At 40.2% G+C, this 13806-nt stretch overlaps 1 long non-coding RNA gene across 1 annotated transcript in view; it reads left to right on the plus strand.

The window, feature by feature from the left end:
* Positions 1 to 13468, plus strand: part of LOC130413481 (uncharacterized) — an 86277-nt gene extending 72809 nt beyond the window's left edge. The window contains exons 7-9 of the long non-coding RNA XR_008905498.1: positions 11604 to 11708; positions 12722 to 12768; positions 12911 to 13468. This is a non-coding gene — a long non-coding RNA (uncharacterized LOC130413481). The remainder of the gene's footprint in view (positions 1 to 11603; positions 11709 to 12721; positions 12769 to 12910) is intronic.
* Positions 13469 to 13806: the final 338 nt, after the last annotated feature.

Genomic DNA, 13806 nt, shown 5'->3' on the forward strand with positions numbered 1-13806 from the left:
TTCCTATCCAACGATGACGGATCAGGTCACAAAAGGATATACTGTTAGCTTTGTGACGCTTCTGTTTTGCCCTTGAGTATAAAGATAACAGTGTGACATTCTTCCTGAGTGCCTCGGGCCGATTGAGGACAGCTCGGACCACACGCCGAGATCTCGAGTGAAGCAGGTGCTCCCTTTGTAAAAAGCACATAAGAGCATCCAGTTATAGATGCTGGCACACTTGTTGGCTGTATTGTCTTTACTGAAGTTACACGGCCAACTGAGGGAGAACAATGTGCCATTAGTCACAGGCTTCATGTCATTGTCAGTGTCCTTATTAAGTTCAATTTGCTTCATTTCTCTCTCTCCTGCTCTCTTTTATATCCCTCTGTAGTTAGAAATTATAATAATGCAATATATTCTAATAAAAGCAAACTTTTTTACATTTGTTTTATTTCATTAAAATCTATTGTGTAAAACATTTGTGTCAAATATCGCATCATTTTAGGTTAATGATAATGATGTTTAAGAGATTTTAAAAGGACATTGAGTCATCTGGTTCTACAATCAATCTTGTAGAAAAATGAAAAATTCAGCCCTTAAAAATCATAAACAGATATGGTGTCATTTGAAGGGACCGATAGTTGGTTCTCCCCACCTCCCTGTTTTCAGCTCTTGACTGTTGACTCCACCTTCAATCATCTGACCTGCTCATCACCTCTCATTTTAAATCTACAATTTTCAGCACACTCATATTGCTTTCACTTTGAAAACTCCATAATTACTTATTTACGGTCAGAAAGAGCTGTTTCTTTTGTAACATAGTTATGGTTTTCATAGACTTAAGGACAATGTAGAAATGAGGGTTTTTTTAGGTAAGAAATAAGCATTTGCCTCTGTGTTTGTTCATTTTATTTGCCTGACTAAAGCACTGTCTATAACCAAGCCCTGTGTCATAAATTTAATTCGATTAAAAAAATTACATTGGGAATCTGTGCTTTCAATTCTGTAAATTGCTACTCTTCTATATTGGTTTTACAAATGCCAGTTTCTTATTTGATTCTGTTATGCGCATGATTTCCTAATATTTTCTATGGACAACAAGTGAATGGTGGATAATCCCCCCTGTATTTAAGGTGAATGCAGGGGCATTTATTCTTGTCAAAACTTCTTTAGCAGAGCTGCGGGGACTTGTTGTACATTAATTTTATTCTACAGAACTACAGGTTAACAAAGTCAAGAAGCAACACTCAGCCACACTGAAAGATCCATGTGAGAGATTCACTCTTCATCATACCCTATCTGTGAGATGAAAGACATGAAAATGGGATTGGATAGAAGGTACGCTGGAAAAGCTGTTATTTATAAATTAAGCTGTTTTCTAAAAGCTGAGTGTCCGAGTTCTCTCTTGAAAAACACAAAATATTGCTCATGTGGATCACCATATACACTGGAGATACATGTAAAACAATGGGTAAATAGTCATTTAGAGTTCTAATTCATGTTAAAGTGATGATGTTTTCAAAATAAAATACTAAATAAAAAATTATATATATAATTTGGATTTCAGAAAATTATTATTCAAACTAAGTTCTTTCCAGTATCACCGATCAGTTCCAACGACTATTAAACTGACCCTCTGATGTCAGTTACCTTGCAGCCTGAATCACGACTCTTGGCTCTCAGCTTGTTGACTTGAGATTCAGCAATATCAGCCCTCTCCTCTGCTTCATCCATGCTGCATATTTACAGGACTTGGCAAGATCCGAATAAGCCTGTTCCTCCTTAAGAATCAATAACTGTCAGTAAGTAATTGGTTATACCTAGATTTTTTTCAAAGTCAAGTTTGAACTTCTATTCCATGTGAAAATAGGTCCATACAAGACTAACAAAAAAATTCAAATAATTATCTTTGACTAAAGGTATGGGTTTATAATTGTTCATCGGACCTATGCCGTAACCTGCTGGTTTTCATTTATAATTCTACGTAAAAAATAAATGCATGTGGGCCTAAGCATGTTTGTGTTGTTTTTCATATAAGAATAATAAAGAATTCCAAAAGTTACATCTCATGAAGCTCAGTCTGTAGTGTAGTGGTTAGGAAATCATCATCATACATGAATCCCTGTCATACTTTAGATTTTGTACTGCCTTGCATATAAAAAAAGAGTTTCACAGAATCATGCCAGTAGGATGAAGTATGTTTTCGTTTTATTTACCTACATTTATAGCCTAAAGTCTTTTTCTTAAATTATGTTTCTGTTGAAGAAATACAGACACAATATCTATTATATGATTCTTTTATTATTATTAACTCCCAGAGACTGACATGCATTACAATTTGAATGGTGTCTTTAAACAGTCCAATCACAAGTGTGACTGAAGATTGTTGACTCGTGCAGATTAAGCTCATTTTGTTTCAGTTCTGGTGATACTGTAGGTGTCACACACCATTTAAGAGATTTCATCAGTCAGCTTCCTTATTGATTCAATTGCTTTTTGCTTAATACAATTGCTACTATTAAAATGAATATTACCTGCAATTATTACATTTACACATTTGGCAGATACTTTTATTCAAATCGACTTACATTGCATTATACTATACATTTAGTTTCTCACTATGTGCAATCACTGGGATCGATCCCATGACCTTGTCGTGGCCATGCTCTAACCACTGAGCCACAGGAAATATTATCATTTATTTTCTGAAAAATAATATGAGGCCTCAGAGGCCAATGATGCAGTCTATGACAAATCAAGACACATGCTTATTGACATGATCAGGACTGCAGTTCCCTTATATAAGATTAATTAAGCTCTGGTCTTCAACTGAAATACCACATATTGGCAAATGGAAGGACAAACTGCATTTTTCATAAATTCTCTCCATCATATTCACTGTCTGTGCTTTTATATACTGTATATTTAATATGAAGGTTGAACAAATTAATATGGCAAATATCTCCTTCACAAGGGAAAAATATATTTTATTTATTTATTCATTCATTTATTTCGGTCATCACCAAAGACTTTTCATAGTAAATGAGAAACAAAAATGGTTCTAAATATATTACATTACAATAAATATTATTCTAAAAGCAAAACATTGCGTTAATTACATGTTAAATTCGTAAAGCTCTTTATATTAATCCTGTAACAAGTTGCTTTTGAATGAATGAAGCCGACTTGACTTAGTCATGGCCACAATCTAATCCTGTTTACATAAAATCAACCATCACATCTTCCAGAATAGCCAGAAACCTGGGAGTGGTGATCGATGATCAGCTAAACTTCACAGATCAGGTTGCCAGCACCACTCGGTCCTGTAGATTCATCCTTTACAATATCAGGAAAATTAGACCTTTCATATCCAAGCATGCTACTCAGGTCCTAGTCCAGGCTCTTGTTCTGTCCAGACTGGACTACTGTAATCTGCTACTGGCTGGACTTCCTGCTTGCACAAACAAACCTCTACAGATGATCCAGAATGCAGCAGCAAGAGTTATCTTTAATGAACCAAAGAGAGCTCACGTCACTCCTCTACTCATTAAGCTACATTGGCTCCCTATAGTCGCTCGCATCAAATTCAAGACTCTGCTCCTGGCCTACAAGACCACCACTGGTTCAGCACCCCCTTAACTTCATACACTTATGCAGACTTATGTACCCGCCAGATCTTTACGCTCTGCAAACGAGCGACGTCTTGTGCTGCCATCCCAAAAAGGTAAATAATCTCTCTCACGAACCTTCCCTGGATCGGTTCCACCTATGTGGAATGATCTGCCTGCTGCTACAAGATCTGTATATTTTGTAGCCATCTTTAAGAATCTGCTGAAAACACATTTCTTCCGTCAGCACCTGACTGATCATTTTCTGATTTCTATATCGTTTCTACAATATCTAATAAAAAATAATAGAAAAAGCATGCTTAGATAAACTAAACTTGGCTCTGTACACTGTAGTAGGCTTTGTGATACATGTTTTTATTGCACTTATGCTTTTTGCTGTCCTAATGTTGACCCAATTGCTTCCATTGTTTACCCAACTTGTAAGTCGCTTTGGATAAAAGCGTCTGCTAAATGACTAAATGTAAATGTAAAATAAGCTGCTCCCGGGCAGGTTTAAGCTAACAAACCTGTTTCTAAAACAACAAGTCCTGGATGAGCGTTGAAGAACCGAAAAATCCAAGATCATGCGAAAACGTCAACAATCAAATCCAGCTATCTAAGTTAGTGAGGTACGAAGAACAGAACCCTGCTCCAACTGTTTACAAACTTTCTCTAGTTCATCAATGCTCTTCAAGAGGACATTTTCATAAGTGTGTTTTTTACCTTGTCAAAGTTTCTTTGCTTTTTGTCCAGAGCAGCAGCAGCAGCATTGGATCTCTCCACATCAACCATAAGATCTTCAATCTCATTCTGAAGTCTGTGCTTGGTCTTCTCCAGAGAGGAGCATTTAGCATGGACAACTTTCACGGCTTCATCTGCATCCTGGAGGCGCTGAGCAAGTTTTTTCCTACATGAACAAACAGGATTTCAAGGTCCTTAGTCCTCTGGATGGCATTAGTTCATACTTGGTTCTCCACTAGTCCAGCTCAGAGTTTGCTTTGGAAATCTACATTGCAGTAGTCAGCTTTGGCAGCTTTGGCTTCCTGCTCCTCCTCAAACTGCTCCCTCAGCAGATCAGAATCATGACAGCAGACTGTACTCCGTGGTCCACGGCATTCCTAGCCTGAAACAAATACAAAAAAATTATCCTCTTGCTAAGAACGCTTTTTTTCCATCGGGCTGGATCGTTCTCGTTGCTTAATTGTTCCTGTCTGTGTAGATCCATGTCAAATGTCCCATTTGTGACGACCCTCACCCATGGCTAATAAAATGAGCGTTTAAATAAATTGTGTGTAAATAAAGGTTATTATAGAATCAATTATTTGGTTCCAGGACTCTGTTTCTAGGACTCTGTTTGGCATTTGCCTGCAGCACACCTGAGTCTTCGCCAGCCTAACCAGCAAACAGGTAAGCGAGCAGTTTCATGGTGGACTTCTGATAAAGGCCTACAACAGTCTCATTGAGAGGATCCTTGTTCTTCACCAGCCAGTTATTGATGTTGAAGTCAACAGTGCCAGCGTAGTGAACAAGGGAGAAATGAGCCTCTGGTTTACCTTTGACAACCCTGGGCTTCTGGAAAATTTTTGATGTCCGAAGTGGTTGTCATAAAGCTTTGATGTAAAGGTTGTATCACTGGCTTTGGGGAACATGCACTCCTCTTCAAGGGTCGACATTATACCCATGGGCAACTTATTCGTCCTGTATTTCAGTATCTCTCAGTAGAAAAAAACTAAACATATCAATGAGATCTTTAAAGGCCTGCAAGTCCATGCCGAAGTCAATAAACTCCCTCCTTGTTGTATTCCTCTTGCTCCAGAACAAACATGTGGTGATTGAAGAACTGCTCATTAGGGAAGTTGATGCTCAGCTGTTCAAAAGTGTTAAACAATACCAAAAATGTAAGAGAAACTGAGACATGATCTTCTACTTATGAGTAGATTCCTTTCCTTGTTCAAAGTTTATTTATTTTTTGCCATTTGAGTCTATTATGATTATATACATGGTGAGAATCAGTATTTAGTATGAGAGCTGTAGTTAAGAAACAGTGTTATCCATATCCACTTACACACGTAGAGGCAATTTAGCAAATTGAAATTCACCTAACCTACATGTAAATACGTGACTATGGGAGGAAACGGGAGAACCTGGAAGAATATTTAAACTGAATAATACATTCGGGCTTATACAACTTTTAGCTGTGAGTGTAAGGTAATCTATATTTTAGGATACTGCAAAGTTTTATTTCAATTACAATTTTAACCCAAGCTTTTGTTAAATGAGAGGGAATGGTAATGGTACTGTTAAAGATAGCTTAATATTGTCCCATCCCTGGTTGTGGAAGAACACCGTCGCTGCAAAACCTTCCTTCAGATTCCGAATGTGTGGTTAAAGTTTATTTTTAGAGACGTTCCAACTCATGTGGGGAAAAACATGGAGTCTTTGTTCATTTCACAAAGGATTCCTTCGTGAACAAGGAAAAAAGGTTAAAAAGCAGTAGCAAATGAATCATTAAACCAATTCGTTCAAAACGCTAATTTGAATCATTATCTCGTTTGAGTCATTCAAAGAACATATTCATTAAGGAGATAAACACTGCAAAAAGGCAGATGTAAGTTTTCAAATGAATATTAAAGCGCATATGCATCATTAACTACGGTACTGTGAAGCTTTATTTCAAAAATAGAGATGTTTTGAAGCTTTAGCATTGCGATGCTACCATAGCACCGTTACACCTTGCAACCCTAGTTTGTAAAGCTGGCCCCAAAATCCGGGTAGAAACTAGCCTAGAACTTATTGATTATTATGTTTTTGAATGTAAAAATCACGGGAACGTCATAACTAGACCCCATACAACGGTATAAAAGAATAAGCAATGACACTTCAGTACACCTTTAAGCAAGAAGTCTACAAGAGAGCAACTACACAATACTCACATGAAAGATCTCAAATCCAGCAATGTCGAGCACACCAATGAAGTATGATTCTTACAACCATAGATAGAATATACATCTTCTCATAAACTGATTTGAAAAGAGCTCCAATGGCATAGTAGGCTATACCCATTCAATAGAGATGATAAAGATATGTTTTAGAGAAAATATGTTATTATATTATGTTTAAAATACAATAACATATCCCACCTGTTGGACACTTTGTCCCTTGGTGACCCACTCGTTTCCAAATTTGAGTTCAGGCCCATCAGGTAAGATGATTTATCAGCATCTGTCATCAATAATAGAAGGTGGTTGAATGAATCACCCGTCAACCAACATCTACATGTAACATGTCAGCATTTTCTCATAATTCCAACCCTCAGTGCCATCTGCCTCTGCCTGCTCCTCTCTTTGCTTCTGTTTGAACTTCATGTTGCCATAGTGCATGATGGCACCGGTCAGCTTATAGATGCTGTTCTTCTCCTCTTGAGTGAAGCCCAACACATCAAAAGCAAAGTACTGAATGACTCTCTTGGTGTTCAGTCTAACCAGCACCAGATTCTCTACTATCAACACGAATTAGAATCAAATCAGTGAAAAAACAATCCTATTTTTATCCCAGCATCTGAATAAAATATGTAAAGTCTTGATAAGATTGTCTTGTTTTCTCCGTCTGCAAAGGGAAGTTTTCTTTTTTAATGGAAAATCATAATTAAAAAAACATTTATGGTTAATAACCGTATGTCTTTAAAACAATTAACAGTTATAAAACATATTTTTAAGGGACACACCTGACAGCATGTAAAGCTTCAGTCCTCTTCTTTCTGACGACAACCTCTTGGCACCGTGACACAGAAGAGCCCAGAGTAGGTCTGTGAGAGACATACACACACGTTTGTGTCCTGCTCATACATGATCAAGTGAACACAGAGAGTTTGACTCACGTAGATCATCCAGGCCGTGTAACGCTCTTTGAGGTTAAACAGCACAGCGGACTCATGCAGGAAGGTGAACATCGACCATGTCCTCGATTTTATCGAATTTATTCAAACTGTCCTCCTTGAACTGCCTCCTTACCGTGGTGGAGGGGTTTGAGTACCCGAAAGACCCTAGGAGCTATGTTGTCTGGGGCTATATGCCCCTGGTAGGGTCTCCCAAGGCAAACAGGTCCTAGGTGAAGGGTCAGACTAAGAGCGGTTCAAAAAACCTTTACGATTAATTTAAATCCAAGGACCGTGACGTCGCCCGGCATGGCGCAGCCGGGACCCCACCCTGGAGCCAGGCCTGGGGTTGGGGCTCGTATGCGAGCGCCTGGTGGTCGGGCCCCCCCCATGGGGTCTGGCCGGGCTCAGCCTGAAGGAGCGACATGGGGCCACCCTCCAGTGAACCCACCACTTGCAGGAGGACTCTTCACCACTCTGGAGTTGCCCATGGTGAGAGGCGGCGGGCTGGTGTGGGTTTGTTTATAGCCCCCCAGCTCAGCCGCCATGTGTTGGAGTTTACCCCGGTGAACGAGAGGGTTGCTTCCCTGCGCCTTCGGGTTGGGGATAGGTCTCTCACTGTCGTGTGTGCCTATGGGCCAAACGGCAGTGTAGAGTGCCCGGCCTTCTTGAAGACTCTGGGAGAGGTGCTGGAAAGCGCTTCGACAGGAGACTGTCGTTCTGCTGGGGGACTTCAACGCCCACGTGGGCAGCGACAGTGACACCTGAAGGGGCGTGACTGGGAGGAACGGCCTCCCTGATCTGATCCCGAGTGGTGTTCTCTTATTGGACTTCTGTGCTAGTTACAGCTTGTCCTTAACGAACACAATGTTCAAGCATAAGGGTGTCCATCAGTGCACATGGCACCAGTACACCCTAGGGCGGAGGTCGATGATCAACGTTGTTTCGTCCCGGTCGTGGAACACTGGACCAGCTCTATACCCTCTCCAGGGTGCTGGAGGGTTCATGGGAGTTTGCCCAACCAATCCACATGTGCTTTGTGGATTTGGAGAAGGCATTCGACCATGTCCCTCGCGGCATCACGTGGAGGGTGCTCTGGGAGTATGGGATTCGGGACCCTTTGCTAAGGGCTATCCGGTCCCTGTACGACCGGAGCAGGAGCTTGGTTCGCATTGCCGGCAGTAAGTCAGACTTGTTCCCAGTGCGGGTTGGACTCCGGAAGGGCTGCCCTTTGTCGCCGGTTCTGTTCATAATTTTTATGGATAGAATTTCTAGGCGCAGCCAGGGGCCGGAGGGTGTCGGGTTTCGGGACCACACGATTTCATCTCTGCTCTTTGCGGATGAAGTTGTCGTGCTGGCCCCATCAGACCATGACCTTGAGTTGGGACGGTTTGCAGCCGAGTGTGAAGCGGCTGGGATGAGAATCAGCACCTCCAAATCCGAGGCCATGGTTCTCAGTCGGAAAAGGGTTGCTTGCTCACTTCAGGTGGAGAGTTCCTGCCTCAAGTGGAGGAGTTCAAGTATCTTGGGGTCTTGTTCACGAGTGAAGGAAGGATGGAATGGGAGATTGACAGACGGATCGGTGTAGCCTCTGCAGTAATGCGGTCGCTGTACCGGTCTGTCGTGGTGAAGAAGGAGCTGAGCCGCAAGGCGAAGCTCTCGATTTACCGGTCAATCTTCGTTCCTACTCTCACCTATGGTCATGAGCTGTGGGTCATGACCGAAAGGACAAGATCCCGGATACAGGCGGCCGAAATGAGCTTTCTCCGCAGTGTGGCTGGACGATCCCTTAGATATAGGGTGAGAAGCTCGGTCACTCGGGAGGAGCTCAGAGCAGATCCGCTGCTCCTCCACATCGAGAGGGGCCAGCTAAGGTGGCTCGGGCATCTTTTCCGGATGCCACCTGGACGCCTTCCCGGGAAGGTTTTCTGGGCATGTCCCACTGGGAGGAGACCCCGGGGCAGACCTTAGACACGCTGGAGGGACTATGTCTCCCGGCTGGCCTTGGAACGCCTCGGTGTCCCCCCGGAAGAGCTGGAGGAAGTGTCTAGGGAGAGGGAAGTCTGGGCATCCCTGCTTAGACTGCTGCCCCCGCGACCCAGCCCCGGATAATGCGGAAGAAAATGGATGGATGGGATAGTCACACATTACCACCAATTCTGCAGGTTTCTTTAAAACGGGAAATAAGCATCTGTTTTGTAAGCATTCATCAAAATTCTCTCTGATTGAAACAATGCCAGTGCTATGTTTGGAACTTACCATCCCCCTCGAAGTGTCACGGGTGACTTTATCACCATCTCCACCGATGATCTTTGCTTTAAGGTACTCCTCTTCAACATCAGGAACAAGACCTTTTCTTTCAAAACAATATATTCAAAATAAAAACAAACATATTTGACTATATAATTCATTTGGGGCAGGGAAATGGCTCAGGAAATTCAATCACACTGCACATCGCATGCGTGTGATCAAGGTGACTTACCTTTGTAATTCACCACTCCAAACACTGATGATTTATTAATATTACTGATATTGTGAAACAATTGTCATTATTCCGTTATAGTCTTTATTTACTGAATATGCCGAACAAAGTTTTAAATATTGCATCACTCTGTGTCTGTTAGCTTACCGCTTGAAGAAACAATACTAAACCTGTCCGAGGCCATTCACCCCTTTTTATGATGTAAGTGCTCCTCTAAATATGGTTACAGGAATTCTATGAAGCAAATGAGTGTCTGAGTCTGGTTCAGATACAGATGGGCCGGGTCTCTGCTGGAGGGGTGCATTCATCTAGTGAAGTGTGTAATTCCTGCGGATGAGAGATCTCAATATACTTTATGATAGCCGAAGCATGAGAAGAATGAGTATGGTATACCATAGTGCCAATCATCATTCCTGTAAGAGAAGAATGGCAATACTGTGTTGAAGAAATGGGACATCGATTTGACACAAAGGTTGAAGAAACTGGAAGGGTTATTGAGATGATGAAGTACAGCAGACTTCAGTTCCATTGTAATTCACCATTATACCTGTAAACAACCACTTGAGGTCCAGGGGCGACCTGCTAAGTTGTGTATACAGTAAATGGTTCTACATTGGATAACAACTGCTGGCTCAAAAAGGGAAGTCATCTCATTGTTTAAATCAACTGATCTGTGCCTTGCTCAAGGACAAGCCAAGTGTCATTTCACTCTGTCCATCACAGATGCTTCTATCCGTTCTGAGCAGATGCTTCTGAAGGGCCAAGGTCAGTATCCAGCTGGTGCAAGTGCTTCACTCACGCTTTTAACGCTGACACGTCATTGTTCCTTTGCCTTCACACTTGAGGACAAAGATAACCTGTGAAATTCCTGCTGGGTGCTTCTCAGTGATTGAGAAGAACAGCTTGTGTGATATCTGTGATCTGCATTCATTTATGTATCTTTCCTACACTGTCTGTGTAAATTACTGATGTACGTACCTTCCCCAATTTTGATCTCAGGTTCTGTCAAAAGAATTGTACTTCAATGGCAGCAGCATCTTCAACTTAAATCATGTAAGAGTGTGTTTAAGATTTCTAGAACATAGATTCATTATTTATTAATAACGGACCTGCAGCATTGATGTTAAAGTGGGAATACATGCAGAGAAGGAGAAATTATGAATCAGACCATTTTTCTGCGTAAACCAATTTCGTTCCTTTCCAAATGAGTAATCAATGGTAATATTCTGTTTGTTTATATACACCTGTTATTTGGTGTCTTGAGGGGATCCATGAACTGTTATGATTACTTATCTCATGGGATGAAAGGTCAAAGTTTGAGATTCCTGTTAATTTCTTTTACATTATGATGGTTCTTGAGCCTTGAGATATCCAACCCGCAGTTCTTATCCTCTTGCAGAATATCTTAATATAGATCCCTAGTGCGCTGTGGCTTAAGGTTACATGATTATTGGTTCCTTTGTTAACTTTTGAGGACCTCCTCCCCATTTTCTCTGGTTAGACTCCACCTCTAGGCAGCACTGTCCTGTTCTTTACCAATAATACAATGTTCTCTAATGGCATTAGTGTTCAACCAACCAAGCAGAAGCTCTTCAGTAACATTTTCTCTAAGCAGTTTCGTTTTGTTCATTAATCTCTTTCATTTGCTAATTTACAGAATAAAGTCTAATGCAGTCTGGTGAAAAGACGACACCTACAGAGTCCACCAGTGATGCACCTAATACAGAAATTGCCATGTTGGGAAAGACAACAAATAAATATGGTAGGTGTTCATTTTCTGTGAAGATATTATGAAAGTTTTATCCTCAAGGTTTTGGGTAAAGTAACAGAAATAAATGCATTTACTTAATAAACATTTTGTCATCAAAAGTTAATGAATGAAATTGTCATTGTAGAAATGTGCTTAATATTGTACATTTATCATCACCAATGAAATTGTTAAAATACATTTTAATACGTTTAATATGGAACTATTATGTCACTTGATTTGTTTCATAAACCACAAAGTTACTTATTTGAGTCTTATTTTCTGTTTGTTTCTTTGTGCTGCACAAATCGATTTAAATGATTTAAAAAAAGAAGAATGGAACCTTCCTACTTTTTCCAATTTTGTGACTTTTAGATAGCATTGTTCTACAGTTCTTGAAAGGATTATGATTGTTAATAGAGGTATGAGTACAGTGCATAATGTGAATAGCATATGTACACTGTTCAAGGAGAGATTTCTTTGAAGACATTCATTTCATAACACCGTGTCAAATAAAACAAATTGTAAACGGCATTCATTTAAAAATCTAAATTTAAAAAAGGTCTTGAAGATGAGCCAGATTCTTGCAATCCTCCTCAGTCTGTTAAAAGAATTGGGATAATTTTATTCACATTTTTTGGGGGGTAGTTTGAGAATGGCAAAATAGGATTGAAAAACATGACCTGAATTCAGATTATAGACTCGCTCCCAGCTCTCTCACCTAACAAAACCAAATATGATTTTAAAATTTAGAATTGTCTCCCTATAACTTCTTCTTTAATATCGGCGTGGCCTTTTCAAAATGGAGAGAGCTTTTGTACCCACATTTAGTACAGCTGTGCACAAATTTCAACATGTTAATTTCCAATCAAGGGTAGTAAAAAGTATTTTTATTCATTATTTACTCATGTTTATTTAAATGTTACTGCTGTGTGGCATTTCACGGATGGATTTGTGCATTAAACATGGATATTTGCACATGAACATCGCCATGTCCTCCATTTCATCGAACTTTGGCGGCTTCTGAGGATGAACATCGGCTTCATAGTTACCATTTCTCAAAAACAAATATGAGGTAAAATATTCAAACCTACAAATTCATTTTGATTCTAACAATGCCAACAGATGAACTTCAACTTACTTTACCATGAGAAGTATCGCAGGTGACTTTGTCTCTGTCTCGACTGATAATGAATCGTTTCCATAATCTTCTTCAGGGTCAGGGACAAAACATTCCTTCTTCATGTTAAAGGGGCGAGTTTGGGCCTCCAGACGTTCCATGTATGACATCCTGAGAAATGGAGCAGCAGGTCCAAACTCTGCCATTACAGCATTTCCCATATTTCACAAATGCTAAATAGTAATTGTCTCATGTCTACATCTGCTCCATTAATTCATTAAGATTTGAGTCAAACCAATCGTATGCACTTCTCATGCACATGGTAGTCATATCCCTGCCAAATGCTATCCCATAATGACAATACTGATGCATTCACATGTGCCATTTGTATCCAAAATAACTATTGTAAGCAAAGCCAAGAAAACAAATGTAAATGTATATTTTTGACCTGTGATGTTTTGTTACGAAGCGACAGAGGTGAGGAGTCCTAATAAAGTAACTCTTGAGATTCAACCAATGTATTGTCTGTCTTTCATGGTCTCTCTCTTAATACACCAACAACATCCACAGTGTTGAGTTTATGTGGAGTCGTAGACTAGCAGTTCTCATTGGTTAAGGATTTTAAAGCTTGACAACACACGGCAGTTACGTTTAGGTAGAAGATAGCATTCATTAATTAAAAAATGTTGGTAAATTAAAGAAGAAACCATTCCTAAAGATCAACACAGAAGTTTCAAAGGCACAGCTTCATCTGTTTGTCAGGTTCAGACACGTTCAAGGTCAATCAATCACAGATGAAATAGAGACCTGGCTCACAGACACATTATTGTCAGAACATTTGTCCTTGGGTACAAAGATAACCCGTGACATTCCTGGAAAGTGACGCCTGCAGGTTAAACCTCAGACAGTAGCACATCCATGTACGTGTGGAACACTTCACTGAAAGATAAATATAAATGAAAGGGGGATGGATGACATTGTTTTATTGTGGTG

Source organism: Triplophysa dalaica, chromosome 23, assembly GCF_015846415.1.
Source record: "Triplophysa dalaica isolate WHDGS20190420 chromosome 23, ASM1584641v1, whole genome shotgun sequence".
Classification (NCBI taxonomy): domain Eukaryota; kingdom Metazoa; phylum Chordata; class Actinopteri; order Cypriniformes; family Nemacheilidae; genus Triplophysa; species Triplophysa dalaica.